This window comes from Micropterus salmoides, unplaced genomic scaffold (genome assembly GCF_014851395.1).
Source record: "Micropterus salmoides isolate LMB-PRFRI ecotype aquatic unplaced genomic scaffold, ASM1485139v1 Ms_hic_scaffold_17, whole genome shotgun sequence".
Lineage (NCBI taxonomy): Eukaryota > Metazoa > Chordata > Actinopteri > Centrarchiformes > Centrarchidae > Micropterus > Micropterus salmoides.
The window spans coordinates 12,898,837-12,912,979 of record NW_024040817.1 but is presented as its reverse complement, the minus strand read 5'-3'; the positions used below and the strand labels follow the sequence as shown (position 1 = coordinate 12,912,979).

The 14,143-nt window shown below is 38.0% G+C and overlaps 1 long non-coding RNA gene across 1 annotated transcript; it reads left to right on the top strand.

The window, feature by feature from the left end:
* The first annotated feature begins 11,122 nt into the window (after nucleotides 1-11,122).
* Nucleotides 11,123-13,919, top strand: LOC119906702. Its single transcript, XR_005445008.1, has 3 exons — nucleotides 11,123-11,455; nucleotides 11,795-11,840; nucleotides 13,162-13,919. It is a non-coding gene; the product is annotated as an uncharacterized LOC119906702 (long non-coding RNA).
* The last annotated feature ends 224 nt before the right edge of the window (nucleotides 13,920-14,143 follow it).

Below are 14,143 nucleotides of genomic sequence, written 5' to 3'. Positions count from 1 at the left end.
GCTACACAGCTAACGTGGCTAAAAACTCTTTCTAATTTCGTCCTTTTGATTCTTATTTCCCCTCTCTTCTACTTCGTTTCTCCACATAGCAGTTTTCAGTTTAAGGCAAATCAATCTTTTAATCTCATTCTCCACCATTCTCTGTCTCTTTGTGTCCATATGGCTCCTTTCTCTGATTTGACGCTCTTGCTCTAACAATTCTCTCACTTTACTTTTCCTCACATATTTGATTGGCCCTTATTTCAGTTTCTAGTCAAAGATAGGCAAATCAATCTCCTTCTTTCACTTTTTAATCATTGTCTCTTGCTCTTTTTCATGTTCCTTCTTTCTCTTTGACTTAGCCTTTTTGACCCTTTGACTCAGTCAATTGCACTCCCTATACCTCTCTGCTTTCTCTGCTTTGATTCACACATTTTAATTGCCCATTTCCCCATCTCCGGAATTAATGAAATCTTTATTCATACAAAGATTTATTAGGATTTAGAGAGATGAGAGAGGGATCAGAGGGGGAAGAAGAAAATGAAACAATACACTTTGGTTTTTGCTGAGAACAACAGATGTTGATAGCAATGATTACCCTATGGCCAAATAGCCCCATCACTCCTTACTAACAGGGAATAAATCACAGAAATCACCCTCAACAAAAGCAAATGAGAAACACATTTTTCTCCCTCTGTTCCAAGTATCATTTGCGGTCCAAAGCCTTTGAGAGAGACGCTGTGAAGGAAACACAGTAGATCAAAGCCTTTTCCCTTGCCTTCACTCACAGAAGTCCTTATGCAGGGAACAACAGATCTGGGTGATGAGTTGACGGCAAAGAAAACGATGCAGGGAAAAAGGTTAAAATGACATGTGAGGACATGTTATGACTGCTGTCTTGACTTGACAGTGCAGGGTTAATTATGGATGGCCTCCTCTGTTGGCAATGGCTCAACACTAAGTCACAGAGACGACTGAGGCCCGGCTGCCTTCTGGCTATGTGCGTTAGGTCCTCTTATGTTTTATTACTGCTGGAGGTTGCATTGGGGTGGTGGAGTTGCACTCATGCTTTCTGACATGAGAAGTTAACAACAGTTTCAGCTGATGTTTTATGGCTGACCCATTTTCCTCATGGGTTATTAGCAAAACACATCCTCTGAGGACCATGGAGCCTATGTAACAACTTAACCAACCAGACTGAGCAGGGGAACCAAAGTATGATAGAAAAACACATAAATTTCCTTCCTTTGCTATTAACAGAAATATCCTCATGTCCTTAAAGGAATATTTTGACATTTTGGGAAATACGCTTATTTGCTTTTTTTCCGAGAGTGAGATGAGATGATCGATATCAACGTCATGTCTCAGTTAGCATCCCTATCCCGTAGCCTAAAGACTGGAATCAGCCTCTCTAAAGCTGACTTATATTCTCAAAGTATCTGGTTTGTTTAAACCGAACATAATAACACATGTTAAAGCAAGTTGTAGAGCTATTTCTTGACAAACGTTTATTATTTAAAGTTTATCCCTCCGCCCAGCAGTTTTGGCTATCAAACAGACTGCCAAATGGTTGGTGAACTCAGGTTTTGGTTTTGGTCTCTGTACACACATGATAGTTCCAAACCTGGCAACCTCGATGTGATGGCCGGTGTGTACAGGTTAACCAAACCAGATGTGGTAATAATAAGTCAGGTCTAGAGATGTTTGGACAGAGTCAGGTGAGTTGTTTAGCCCTGCTCCCAGTCTTTATGCTAAGCTAGGCTAAACACACAACACCAGAACAGAATACATCCTGTATCCATCTCAGCACCCATAGATGTGGGAGACTATAACCAATATTCTTATCTCAGTTATTAAAAGCACATGCAAATGGTGTTAAAAATACAAACAATGGAAATGCTAATAGCTACAGATATAATAAAACTTTGTTTATAATGTCATTAGAGCTGATGTTGTTAGCTGCGACTGCATGTCTATATGCTAAAATCTTGAAAAAGTAATGGGGAAATGAGAACAGGTATTGAGAGAGATCAGGATGAATGAGAGCCCTCTTTTTGCTATTTTCTCTCCCTACTGTGTACATGCACACATTTATGCTAACTATGTTGTGTGTTAAGTCAAGTCATATATAGATTAAACGTTATAAACGCTGTCAAAGAAAAAGCAATTTCTTTCCTGTGCTTTATGTCATTCCACTTTGCTATTCATTTTTGCTGCTACGTGTTCAATCAATCAAGGATGCCAAGCTGGCATTGCTGGTACACAAACTGAGTTGCGCTGATTTCCTGAAGGATGTCAGGCTTCTGTGGCTAGTAAATGTGTCTCTGAAGGATCAGTTGTGTTCTCACATCATTGTTGAGGCACAGCAGATTCATGCACAATTTATTGCCCAGATGCCATAATTAGCTTTGTCAGTGAAACAAGCACTTGGAAGTGGTTCTGCCTGAGTATATCTATTTAAAATACCTTGTTTTTGTTATTCTGAGAGGTATAGATTGAATTAAAGTGATGTCAGCATGAAACAAAGACACGAAACAAGCCGGAGAAGTACTGGATTTGTCTCTATTGTCTACAGTTTTGGAAGTATTTGTCTGCTGCGTCCATGTTTGGGGAATGAGGGGGCAGTTTTTGCTTTGTCATGGGGAATGCGATGATTCATGCTAAAAAGAAGCCGAACATCTGGCCTCATTAATCATTTCTTTTCAAGTCTGGGATTTCAGGGAATACTTTTCTCTTTTCATTACATTCTCTCTCTCTTTCTCTCTCTCTCTCTATTTCTTTTCCATTCCCTCTCTCCCCCCATCTGCGCTGCTTGTCATCTGTTGACATTCTGGCAAGCCTCATCACCCATATCACTCCTCCCTCCTCATTTGCTCCCTAATTTGTTTAGATGGAAGATGGAAGGAAGAGAGGGATGTGAATGAAAGTGACTTAAGTGTGGAAGGAGAAAAGAAAGGAAGGAGAGAGCGTGTGAAGAGAGCAAAAAAAAAGAACTGTGGAGTTGTAAATCAAGTTTGATGAAATCTGTATGTGTGTCGTTTAACAGTCAGGGAGTTCCTCATAACTCACTGAGCTCTGAGTGAATGTAGTGACACATCCACATTAATACCACATTGCCTGGGGCTAACCAACACAATGATAAGAACAACCTTTTCCAATGATTGTGATGACAAATCCCCCACAAGCCACCCGTCAAACATTTACATGGTTCGGAAATTGCTGCTTTCCGTCAAAGTTCCCATGACCGCTGTCTTGTCAACTGACATGTTGCTACTAGCAATCCTAAGGGACATGCTGTTCATAATCTTGACCTCAGAAGCTGTATATATGCAGTAAATACAGTATATACAGTACTGTACAAAAGTTTTAGGCCGGTGTGGAAAAATGATATAAAGTAAGAATGCTTTCAAAAGTAGAATAGATTATATAGATAGATAGATAGATTATATTTATCAATTACCAAATGCAACGTGAGTGAACAGAAGAAACGTCAAATCAATATTTGGTGTGACCAGCCTTTGCCTTCAAAACAGCATCAGTTCTGCTAGGTACACTTGCACAAAGTCAGGGATTTTGTATGCATATTTTTCTTTCTTTTTTTTTAAACCTGTCCTGCCCAGCAGCCTTGTATAGAGTATGATGACCTGGATACCATATTGTGCCAGACAGATTTTACTTTAACAAGAGAGTATTAATATACTCCTTTGTCTGTTTTATTATTTATTTAATTATACATTATGTATGCATATTTTCAAGTCTATGATTAAACAATTATACCAAACAAGTACTACTGATCACCAAGTCAATATGTACGTTCAAACACAATCATTTACTGAAACAGAAACAGTTGTTCAGGAGGAATACAACTATGTGATGAACAGCCAAACTCACAAAGTGAGATTGCTGAAGACAGTTTTCTGTTAAAAGTCATATATCATGGCAAGATTCTGCAGATTAACAAGACACAGGGTAGTTATACTGCATCAGCAAGGTCTTTCCTAGGCAGAAATTTCAAGGCAGACGGGTTCCCAGATGTCCAAGCTCTTTTAAAGGAGCACAATGAAACGGGCAACAGTGAGGACCGTAGATGCAGAGGTCAGCCAAGGATACTTACTGCAGCATATCAGTCTGGTTTTAAGAGTGGCCACTCAACTGAAACGGCTCTGTTGTCAGTGACAGAAGCCCTAATGTCAGCTAAAGCTACAACTCTACCTATCCTTCCCTCCTAGACAACCCCACCGTCTTGGCACGGATCACGGACTGCCTCAATCCTCAGACTGATTTCTTAGTCACTTTAGCCAAGCAATTTATCCACCATAACATCAAAATAGAAATTGGCTTCTAAACTATCATTCCAAACAAGGGGGGGGGGGGACGACTTGGGTGTCATGATTGATGACCAACTGTCCACCTCAGACCACACTGCTGCTGTCTCTCTGTCGTGCCGCTTTGCTCTATACATCCATCCATCCATCCATCCATCTTCATCCCCTTATCCAGGATCGGGTCGCGGGTTTGCTCTATACAACATAAGAAAAATCAGGCCCTACCTTTGTCAATATGTCACCCAGCTTCTGGTATGGGCCATGGTTATCTCTTGCCTTGACTTTTGCAATGCCCTCCTAGCAGGTCGGTGATGAAACCCCTATAAATGGTTCAGAATGCAGCATGTCTGGTTTAAAATCAACCCAAAAGGACTCATGCCCAAAAAGTCAATTATTTTCAGTGTGGCATTATTTGGCAGTTTTCTTTGGCAAAGAGGAACAGCAGTTGCAAGTAGAAGGTCACGGACACTTACTAAGACACATGCTAAACACAGCAAAACTAGATATTCACAGTGCCAGCACAGTGTAATCATAATGTCTGTGATGCAGTCTGTGAAGCACAAAAACATTTACAAAGCTGGTAATTATAACAGGGTTGTCATTCAAAAGACCACTTCATAAAGACATTTAGACTCAAGTACAAGGTCAGCAAAGTTGGATAAGTAAAGAACTGATGAAGTAATAAGGTCTGATAAGGTAGTTACAACACTCCTTCCAGCATCAGGTTTATGGCTGGGAAAAGCCAAATGGTGCTCTCAAACCACAATTGTCTTCCAGATGTTTGCCAGATGGTAACACGGTAGATACATAATAGCTCGAGCATCCATCTACAGGGGTTCTTAAGTCTGATGATTACTTTGTGTGCCAGAGAATATGCATGAGGCTTTTTTACAGAACCAGAAGCGATGGTATAAATAATACAATGTCCATTGTTTGTTGACCTTTGAAACGTGATATGTTTGAAAGCTCCACAACAACTATTGTTCTAAATGGACATTACGGTGAAGTTTTCTTACCTGCTGTTTCCAAAGTCAAGAATGATCTTTAAACCTCTGCTTGGCAATGTTTTTCACGCACTGCCTACCATTGCCTCAGTCGCCAGATCTCCATCAACCCATTTTTTATAGCCACTTTTTCTTAGAAAGGTCCTCAGATCTAATACCAATAATCAATCTCTATGGAAAGCTCCACAGTAGAATTTGAAATGTGAAATCTTATGTAACCCTTAAAGAGCTGGACAATTTCCTTCTTGAAGAGTAGTCCATTATCCACTAGACACAGCTCAAGAGCAATAAGAGCAGTTCACAGTGGACTTAATGTTCTCAGGAATAAGCAGCTGATTGGATACTTTATATTCACATATTGAAAGATATTGCCATCATTTGTTTCTACATATAACTAAACCATATGTTTCACAAAACCTGTCTGGAAGCTAAAGAAGATGAGTGCTCAGGTTATTTCCAGACATAACCACAGATACACGTGAAGGTGATCTGCTATGCGATGTGGGGGATACTGTTTCTGTCTTACATTGTATGACAAATTCAAAAAAAGTGCTTTAAAATTTGTCCTATTTTGTCCATTTCTTTTGGTTACGGTTTGGTTAAATATGAGGGCTTTCAAATAAGGTAGATTATAAACAAAAAAAGCCTGGGCAGAATGGCTACGAGCATTATTTGTATAAAACTAAGTTAATACTAATATATATAATACTAGAATATATTTGTTACATGTTAGACATTGACACTGAAGCGTAATGTACAGATGGGTCTTTAAGACCGAATGGGCTCATAATATTTACAGGTCATTGCACTGAAATTAAATCGAGAGGCAGGCACAAACATACAAACACATATTCACACTTAAGCACACAAGGACAAGGAGTCATCCAATTAACTGAATTTAATGCAATGTGCTGAACAATAGCCTAATTCACAGACAAGTGCACACATTGAAGCCATTAGCACTTACATAACTGTGGTGTGTTAGCTAAGTTGGCCAAGTTAAAACAAACCAGTTTGATGCTGCAGTGCAGTGCATCAACCTCTATTCACAGGAGTTGTATGCCACATGTACATGCAAGTGAAAGATCATGAAGCACTCAGACACTTTAAATTATGGGTTTGTACAGTTAGATCTGTAGATTCCCTCTTAGATAAAAACAGCTGTTCAAAATGCATTTAGAGCGATCTTAAAATCATGTTGGTGAGTGAAAATCAGTCTTTCAATAAGTGAAGATTAGGCCTTGACATGTAACAGAGTACGTTGAAAGTATGGTCAAAATGTTTTTTTTTTTACTTAAATTTCCTTACTGGCTTGGAATATGAACTGACCGTGCACAAAGCCCTTCCCCTTACCATGATTAGCCAATCATAGATTAGCAACTGTAACTGTAACTGCACAGCAGATTTGCCAGGCTTTGGATTTCTCCACATGTTGAAACGATGTGCATGGGGCTGTAGTAAGACATAGATGGTATTTATTGCGTGGAAGGTGGTGCATTTTTCTTCTGGCTAACTAGCTTAATCCCCAAACTAGAAACCTAGAATTACTTCGGCCAAGAAGCACATCATTAATGCTAACCTACTGCATTAGTTTGTGGGATTTCTTTCCTAAAAATCCTGTTCACAACAAGCACATCTTGTTGTGAACAGATGCAGAAGCTAGTCCTGGATGATATCAGAGTCTAAGGTAACTCTGTCCTGCTCTTTATTGGATTTGGGGAATTTTACACTCCAGTGATGACAGCCAATGTTTCCCGAGATGGCGTTACACAGCAGTTAGTTCTATTCCTAAAAAGCTATTCCTAAAAAGCTTTTCTATTGAAACACTAAAAGTGAAAATAAGATACAAACAAAATAACTGTATGATAATTTTCCAACACTATGACTATTTCACTTCACACGTCAATACAATAATAATGCTATTTATATATTTTCATTTCTTTTATATGGATTATAAACTGGTGGGGATGCTTACTTTTGGCCTGGGACATTCAACTTTAGCCTCAATATCATGGCCATCAAGGGCTTTAGACCTCTTTTACATGATTCTGGTAAGTCAGAACCATTAAACAATTTTCAGAAGCCTGTTTTGCGAGTTGTTCAATATTCAACTGAGAATATAATGTGCCAAAATATGAAGTTGCAACTTTTGCTTTTGGAAAAATACAATCAAATGCACAGACAAAAATAAGGAGAAACTGCATGGAATAGATACAATCCCTGATTTTCTAGGTTGAAGAGCCAGTCAAAGAGCTCTTTCACGCCAACTGCCATCAAAAACAAATTCAACAGCAGCTGATGTATGCTCAAGGATGGCCCTCTGACTGTTAGCTTGGTTTATCAGGGCCCATAGAAACACAGGCACACAAATCAAATCCTACCATGCCAGTTTCTTGTGAATATTGGCCAATATGTTCTCTGCTAAAGACAGAGTTACTGATCTCCATCCTCCAGCTGTTTCTTCTGTTCTATGGCAGGATACAGGGGGGGGGTCTTCCCACTGTAAATCACCTGGCCTTGGTCAGCCATAAACCTCTGAAATTGGGACTCATCCAAACCTGAACATTTGGTGTAGCCTTTTATCAAAGTGCCAGACGAAAATAGGGGAGAGGAGGGAGAAAATGCAACAGATAATAAAGAAAGATGAAAGGAGAGGATAGACAGAGTTAAGAGGAGAGTGGGCAAAAGAGCAGCTGTAAAGTTGGACTAAACATATCTGCTATCAGTGAGGCTTGAATGTTTAAGCTGAGATCAGTGTACAGTACACAGAAGAACAGATGACACCGCTGAAGTGAGAAAGAGATTATTGCAATTGTCATGTAAATGCCTTAAAGCTAGGGTATTCAATTTATTTTAGAAGCATTTTTTGTTATATTTGTTGAAATTCTCTTTACATCCCAACAGCAATCAATAAATAAATTGCTCTGACAGGAAAAAGGAAAAGCATCTGGGGTCTGTTTATTCTGCACACATGCCACAAATGTCTCATATGGAAAATCATCACAGTAAGGTCTGTGGAGTTGATTTCAGTCTGATTTTTTTTTTCTTAAAAGGGATGGTTTTATGGTGATTTCAGAAATCTCAGAGAGGCATGCCTCAAAACGTGGACGACTAAACCCAAAATATTAATTGGGCAGTAGCGGAAGAAGTATTCAGAGCCCTTACTTAGATAAACCCAGTAATACCACACTTTAAATATGCTTCGGCCCTTACTTAAATAAAAATACTGAAATTGTATCTGCCAAATTACTTATTGATGGTGTTTAATTGTATGACCAAGTCTTAATTTTCCTAAAACAAGTGAAAATATCTGTCACCACAGTGAGTAATAATTGCATCACTAGAATCATGAAAAATTACATTTTAGAAAACACTTTAAACTTAAACTGAAAATTCTTGATTTTGTCACTTACAAAAAAGAAAAGAAGACATTAAGAACTCAATAAAGTTCTAAAATTACTCAATAAGCAGATTTTGTGCACTGAACAAGACATTACATTTTATAAAATGGTCATATTTTTTGAAAATAACTGGTAACTTCACCTGTTAAACAAACGTAGTGGAGTAGAAGTATAACTTAGCAGAAGAAATGAAAAACTCAAATGAAGTAAAAATACCTCAATATTGTACTTTTGTACAGTACTTTTTAAAATTTACTTTGTCACTCCGACCCTTTAAAGTGCTCTGTAAGCCTCCTCCTGGTTCTTTACTCCAAAACCTTCACTAAAGAATCAGGAGGTCCAGCCCTTTTTGATAAACTTGTTATTCCTGTTCCACTCCTTGGCAGGAATACTCTTACCAAAACATGTTAAACAGAATTAAACAAAGCTCTAGTCACAGAACTTTGACTTTAAAGTAAGATATGCAGATTGTGGTTATTGGGAAGGTCCCATTGCATCGAACCATGTACACACCTGAAATTGGGATCTTGATATTCACAGTAGTCCAGTGTCCATCTAAACATAGTGAGTCAAATGTGCAAGTGGGCAAATCACTGGGCGTAGCTTTCTAGAAGAGTGCAGAGTGTGCAGACAATAAATTGTGAGATTCCAGGAGAGGGTGCATCAGTGTTTGCCTGTCTGACAGACAAAGGAGATGGTGAAATATAAGAGCTAGAGCTAGTGAGCATTTTGGGGACAACTGGTTTGTGCTGGATAAACACGCAAATTCTGAGAGGACCTTGTAAGTGTCAAGACCCTTTCTATGGACGATGCTCTGTGCATTCACTTGTGTGTGTGTGTCTCCCTATCTACATTTAATATCAGATATGTAACTTATCTACAGTACATTTGCCCATACAAGTCTGCCGAAATGTCTTCATCTTTGTCCTTTTCTGTCCTTGTATCCTCTCACAGACTCCCCACCCCTCTTTGCCTCGCTCTGCTCTGAGTTTGAGCTTGCCTGAACAGCTTGGCAAGTATTGCTGTAGTACATTCCATCTACCAACAGTCCTGCAAACTCATGTTTTAAGGATCTCCAAACTGATTAATCCCTGACAAATTGTCAAAATTTAAATAGCATCAGGCAGACATGGCCTTCACCCAAATTTTGTGAATACCTGTGGTAGATTCAAATTAAGGGTTTTTGGGTTATTATACATCTTGTAGCACATGCCCCACCTATTAAGGGAAACTGTAAGGCATATGAAATGTGGAACTAATTATTTTACCTGAGTTCAGTCAATTAGGGAAAAAAAAAAGCTGGTCATTAAATGTTGCTTCTCATGACTGCGTGACCAGAGCTGGGAAAGAAGCAGAAGGTAACAGACTGTGAGAAGAAGAACTGCATCATTGTTAGAAAGTTCATAGTGCGTGAGTATGTACGCCTAAGACAGGATGGGCGATTTCACTAGGGGAAATGTATTTAAGACTGTGCTAGCACTAAATGAGGAAAACAAACAAAAACATATTACAACAGTGACAGTAAACTAATAAAGTGCAGGGCTGCACTGGAAGGGGACTCAGACTCAGTGTCATCCTCAGGAAAACAAACAAAAAGCATATTAAGGTAAAATTGTGAAATGGAAATATAAACTGAGCTAAAGTGATCCAGAAACAGGGTCAGTGTCTGTATTATTAAAAAACTTGACAGATTTAAATAACCCTAAATTTCACTATAAAAATACCAGGTCTGTGCAGTCGTCATCATGCCATAATTTCTGCCAAAGCCAAATTCCCTTTCCACCTGCTGGGCCATTTAAAGTCCACAAGAGAGTCGATAAGGAGTTTTCACAAAGCCAGTTCCTTTTAAATAGCAAATAATGAACTTTTTAACTGTCACATTTTTAGAGATGTTCTTTATATCTGACATTGCTTTTTCTCAACCTAAGTAACACTAATAAAGAGAATAATGTAATTTAAAGAAATGCAGAGACTTTTAAAGCCTCATAACATTGATAGCTGTGAATGTTTATGTGCACCCCAGTAACACTAGCTGTCAGTTTAAGTGTCAACTAATGGCAGGAAAGTAAAACAAGACAATTACACTAGCAGCTCTGTGAGGGTGTACTTGTAAAGTGATTTGTGCTAAATGCTAACATTAGCTTGCTAACACCAACGTTTTTGCAGTTCATACTGAGGAGGGAGGGGGGCACAAATGTCTGAACCAAATTTCATAGCAAACCATCAAATAATTTTCAGAACATGTTATCAAAAACCAGAAATAATAATAATATAATAATAATCTTTATTTGTAGAGCACTTTTCAAAAACAAGTTACAAAGTGCTTTAACAAGTGTAAAGACAATAATACCCAAAAGACAATAATACAAAAACAATACAAGATAAAAGCAAGAAAACATTGAAAAGACTAAAATACACGTTTAAGATAAATAAAAAATAAGTAAAATAGAATAAAATAAAGGGATAAAAAGTCAAATAAGATCAGGAAAGGCTCCCCAGATAGCAGCTGACTCTGGGCCGAATCCGCCTCCAAACCGGCAGATCCGTGTAACAGTCACGCCCGTTTTACTGCCCCGTTCCAGATACATGCATGTAGTCTGTGTGCACTCAGGAGGGGGGCGTGAGCCTCCATCAGGCGGCGGAATCATAATAGTTCTGGCCCGGACTCGTCGGAACGAGCGCGCGAACTGTTTGTCTTTCTTTGGATCAGTTCGGACTTGAAGCTTTGGGGAAAGAGTTTATAACGGTAAGTTGAACGATGTTACAGTCAAACAGTTTAGTGTGATTGTTTTTAATAGTGGTGTAATGCTTGTTAACATCATTAACATCATCACATCGGAATGTTTTGACCGGGTTTTAACTTCTTAAAATAAAACTGTTGAAGAGGCATTGGCTAACGTTAGCTTTTTAGCTGGGCTAGCTAAATTAACTGAATGAACGGATAGCTAAGCTAGCTAGCATTAATAAACAACTGTGTGTGCAGCTAGCATAAAACATTAATGCTGTTTAACGTTAGTTAACTTACAACGATGTTGTAACGTTAGTTTCCAACAGCACCAATTGACAGCACCTGTGTCCTTTTTAGGTTCAATCTTTTCTCCACCCCTGGCTGACAGCTCGGGATTAATAGGGTAAGTTAAGTTAATGTAAGTGCTTTTTTCTGGCTTTGATTTGATCTTGGCTATAGTTGAGCATAACGTTATAAAGTTATGATCGGTGTGTTAAGTGTTTAAAAAATCAAAGCCATCTAAAGAAGTTGGAATTTTCATCTGACATTAATCAAAACGTAAATTCATTATGACAAATAAGCTCTATGGGCGGGAAATCTCTTCTCTCCGTGTCTTTTCATTGACTTTGTATGAAATCACACTGCGGTATTATGGTTGAGGAGCAGTTCCTGATTCATTCTGGATATTTATTTGGGGCGTTTTCCGAGGGATATAGTGTGCTATGTTAAGCTTACCAAGTGTTTACCCTCAGATTTCTGTCAGGAGCTGTAAGAAATGTTATTTTGTCTAGAGGCTGATGGTTCTCAGTAATTCATCAAATTTTACAATTACAATGAGGTTCATGATATCAGTACACTGAGATGGCTGGCAGTGGTACAATCAGCATTACTCATTCTTTTTAATTTGCCTCATATTTTTTTGTTGCAGGCTTTGTACATACCACTGGGGTTTGTTCCAAAATCACAATGCAGTGCAAACCTGTAACATTAGCAGAGCTGAGCTCCTGGGGTCATTTGTCATGCAGGGTAACGTTACCCACTGGGTCTTAAAATAATTTAAAAACTCATTGAATTTAATATTCTCAAAGTAAGTCTCTTACATTTATTTACAAAGGTCTTAATTTTTTTGTTGTCCTTTTCATATGATTATATAGATACAGGTAACTGTACACATAACTGTCAAATGTATAAAATGTTTTGTGTGTTTTGACTACTTTTTACATTTTGTCTGACTTCCGGTCAGCTCTGCTGTACTAGTAACTTCACCACTGATCTGCATACAGTGCTCTTTCATCCTTATTTTAGCAACTTTCACAGATAACATTCTGTTAATAGTATTTACTGTTCAATCTTTTATATGAATATACATTCAATGGTTTTCTCAAACACAGTGGCCAAACAGATTAATTGGAAAGGATTAAAGGGAAAAGAAATATTTTAAAGAAATGCTGACAAGAACTCTGTTGATAAGGAAGTATTTTAGTATACGTATTATATGTGGAGGTGACTAGTAGATGAACTAGGAGGGCAAAAAAATCTAAATAATCATTCATTAGTTGTAATCGCGGTAAAATGTTCACTTAATTGGGATTTTGATTTTAGGTCAAATCTTCCAGTCCTAGTCTAGTCCAGCCCCCTTTAAAATTACTAATCTCTGTGGATTTTATGTAATTTGTGATTGCCATTATCAGTTGAGTAATCACCCATTCTTTTATCCTTTGCAGAAATGAACACATCGGCCATCCCCCACTCCACTACTGATGATTTGTTGGGTGTCATGTGAGGGTTATGGCATTCCCACTTCTCCACTTGCCTCATCAATGTTTCCCGTAAAGCCACCAAAACAATGTGTATGAACATTTTACAGTTTTCTGGGTTTCACATGGCTAGTTGGAGTTGGATATTGTATTTTGGCTATAAAATCTTTGTTATTTATACCATGGTCATGGAAAATGGTTAAAATCTAAATGGCTGGCAGTAATCATCTATCAAGACAAACTTATCGCTTGTCGCTAATTAAAACGTTATTTTGTGTGTTTAGGCCGTAGAATCTCGTGTGTCTCCTGGCTTTAGCTTTATATGTAGAGTATGGTATCATGAGTGTGGTATATATCTTCTCATCTCTCTCAGGCAGAAAGCAAATCTTACTTTCTTATCATCATTACTAATGGTACACTACACTATGCAAGACTGATAGCAATGTCAATGTATTGAGCTTTTTAACTAAGCCACACTGTTGCTATTATTAGAGTTTAATACTTCTGCATTCATTTAAAAATAACACCTGTGTCATAGTTGTGTGGTTACTGTATGGTTACTAGAAACTAATCACCTGCACCTGCAAGTCAACTGGAGTGAAGTTTCTTGTTCCTACAGTTGTTAAAGACAGAAATGTGTTTATTACATTGAATGTTAGTTTGGCAATTATCTACTTTGTTTTAAGTTTCTGTCCTCGCTTTTTATCTCAAACATTTCAAATATTTTAAATAAAATTTAAAATGTGTATTTTAAATAAAATTTAAAATGTGCCACTCATCCATTCTATCACTTTCTTTGTTGAAATTCTGTGTAGGACAAATAGAAACAGTCTTTGTAACAAAGTGTAACAGTAGTTTTGACTGTCCATGCTTTTTAAATTCAAAAGAAAAAAGTAATCGAGTTTAAAATGCAAGGAAAACGAAAACGAAAGAAACAAGAAATCTTAGT